Source organism: Arachis hypogaea, chromosome 11 (assembly GCF_003086295.3).
Source record: "Arachis hypogaea cultivar Tifrunner chromosome 11, arahy.Tifrunner.gnm2.J5K5, whole genome shotgun sequence".
Lineage (NCBI taxonomy): Eukaryota > Viridiplantae > Streptophyta > Magnoliopsida > Fabales > Fabaceae > Arachis > Arachis hypogaea.
This window is the reverse complement of record NC_092046.1, coordinates 33244545-33247545: the sequence shown is the minus strand read 5'-3', so window position 1 is coordinate 33247545 and position 3001 is coordinate 33244545. Positions and strand designations below refer to the sequence as shown.

The 3001-nt window shown below is 32.3% G+C and overlaps 1 non-coding gene across 1 annotated transcript; it reads right to left on the bottom strand.

Annotated features, from left to right (window-relative positions):
- Positions 1–2376: 2376 nt before the first annotated feature.
- LOC112725637 (small nucleolar RNA R71) lies at positions 2377–2484 on the bottom strand. The gene has a single exon (XR_003164731.1). It is a non-coding gene; the product is annotated as a small nucleolar RNA R71 (small nucleolar RNA).
- Between the last annotated feature and the right edge of the window lie 517 nt (positions 2485–3001).

Here is a 3001-nt window from a genome sequence, read left to right as displayed (position 1 = left end):
TTCTTTTTGTTTTCTTTTCAAAAAATTGTCAAAAATATTTCAAAATTTTCTCACCTGTTTTCAAAAAAAATTTTAGATTCAAAATTTTTAAGAATGAATTCTAGTGTTTCATGAAGCATGTGAAGCCTGGCTGGCTGCAAAGCCATGTCTAAATTCTTTTGGACTGAGGCTTCCAAACCATCAGCATAGAGGCAAGTTACATATTTGATAAGTAATGAGCAGTATATTCTGATATCTTGCTGAAGCTTGGCTGGCCATTGGCCATGTCTAGTGTTTTGGACTGGAGCTTTCATTGAAAGCTTGGCTGGCTAGTGAGCCATGTCTAATTCCTGGACTGAAGCTTTAGACTAACATAGATTCCTGGAATTCATATAAAAAATTTTGGAATCCTTATTTTTATTTTTCACAAAAAAAATTTTCAAAAAAAAATCCAAAAAAATTAGAAAATCATAAAAATCAAAAATATTTTTCTGTTTCTTGTTTGAGTCTTGAGTCATGTTATAAGTTTGGTGTCAATTGCATGTGCATCTTGCATTTTTCGAAAATTCATGCATTCATAGTGTTCTTCATGATCTTCAAGTTGTTCTTGGTAAGTCTTCTTGTTTGATCTTTGCATTTGCATGTTTTGTGTCTTTTCTTGTTTTTCATATGCATTCTTGAATTCTTAGTGTCTAAGCATTAAAGAATTCTAAGTTTGGTGTCTTGCATGTTTTCCTTGCATAAAAATTTTTTCGAAAATATGTTCTTGGTGTTCATCTTAACATTCATAGTGTTCTTGGTGTTCATCTTGACATTCATAGCATTCTTGCATGCATCACATGTTTTGATCTAAAATTCTCATGCATTGCATCATTTTTCTTGTTTTTCCCTCTCTTCATTAAAAATTCAAAAATAAAAAAAAATATCTTTCCCTTTTTCTCTCATCAAATTCGAAAATTTGGATTGACTTTTTCAAAAATTTTTAAAATCAAGTTGTTTCTTATGAGTCAAATCAAATTTTCAATTTGAAAATCTTATCTTTTTCAAAATCTTTTTCAAAAATCAAATCTTTTTCAATTTTCTTAGTTATTTTCAAAAATTCTAAAAACATTTTTCAAAAATATTTTTCTTATTTTTATATCAAATTTTCGAAAATAACATCACCAATTAATGTTTTGATTCAAAAATTTTAAGTTTGTTACTTACTTGTTAAGAAAGTTTCAAACTTTAAGTTCTAGAATCATATCTTGTGATTTCTTGTGAATCAAGTCATTAATTGTGATTTTAAAAATCAAATCTTTTTCAAAAACTAATTTCAATCATATCTTTTCAAAAATATCTTCTTATCATATCTTTTTCAAAAAAAAAAAAAACTTGATTTCAAAATATCTTCTCTAACTTCCTAACTCCTTATCTTTTCAAAATTTGTTTCAACTAACTAACTAACTTTTTGTTTGTTTCTTATCTTTTTCAAAACCACCTAACTAACTCTCTCTCTCTCTAATTTTCGAAAATATCTCCCCCCTTTTTTAAAATTTCTTTTTAATTAACTAATTATTTCAATTTTTAAATCTTAATTTTCGAAAATTACTAATATTTTTTTCAAAAACTACTTTCAAAAATCAACTAACTCTTTTTCAAAAAAAAAATTATTTTCGAAAATCCTCTCTCTCTCTCATCTTATTCTATCTATTTATTCATCTACTAACATCTCTTCCTCACATCACTCACCAAATTCGAACCCCCTCTTCTATCTGTGTTCGAATTTCTTCTTCTTTTCTTCTACTCACATAAGGGAACCTCTATACTGTGGTAAAAAGGATCCCTATTATTATTATTTTTCTGTGCCCTCTTCTTTGTCATATGAGCAGGAGCAAGGACAAGAACATTCTTGTGGAAGCAGATCCAGAACCTGAAAGGACTCTGAACAGGAAACTAAGAGAAGCTAAAATACAACAATCCAGAGATAACCTTTCAGAAATTTTCGAACAGGAAGAGGAGATGGCAGCCGAAAATAATAATAATGCAAGGAGAATGCTTGGTGACTTTACTGCACCTAATTCCAATTTACATGGAAGAAGCATCTCCATTCCTGCCATTGGAGCAAACAACTTTGAGCTGAAACCTCAATTAGTTTCTCTGATGCAGCAGAACTGCAAGTTTCAGGGACTTCCATCTGAAGATCCTTTTCAGTTCTTAACTAAATTCTTGCAGATCTGTGATACTGTTAAGACTAATGGAGTAGATCCTGAAGTCTACAGGCTCATGCTTTTCCCATTTGCTGTAAGAGACAGAGCTAGAATCTGGTTGGACTCTCAACCCAGAGACAGCCTGAACTCTTGGGATAAGCTGGTCACGGCTTTTTTAGCCAAGTTCTTTCCTCCTTAAAAGCTGAGCAAGCTTAGAGTGGATGTTCAAACCTTCAAACGGAAAGAAGGTGAATCCCTCTATGAAGCTTGGGAAAGATACAAACAGTTGACCAAAAAGTGTCCTTCTGACATGCTTTCAGAATGGACCATCCTGGATATATTCTATGATGGTCTGTCTGAGTTATCTAAGATGTCATTGGATACCTCTGCAGGTGGATCCATTCACCTAAAGAAAACGCCTGCAGAAGCTCAAGAACTCATTGACATGGTTGCAAATAACCAGTTCATGTACACTTCTGAAAAGAATCCTGTGAATAAAGGGACGCCTATGAAGAAGGGAGTTCTTGAAATTGATACTCTGAATGCCATATTGGCTCAGAATAAAATATTAACTCAGCAAGTCAATATAATTTTCCAGAGTCTGAATGGAATGCAAGCTGCATCCAACAGTACTTAAGAGGCATCTTCTGAAGAAGAAGCTTATGATCCTGAGAACCCTGCAATAGCAGAGGTGAATTACTTAGGTGAACCTTATGGAAACACCTATAACTCATCATGGAGAAATCATCCAAATTTCTCATGGAAGGATCAAAAGCCTCAACAAGGCTTTAATAATGGTGGAAGAAACAGGTTTAACAATAATAAACCCTTTC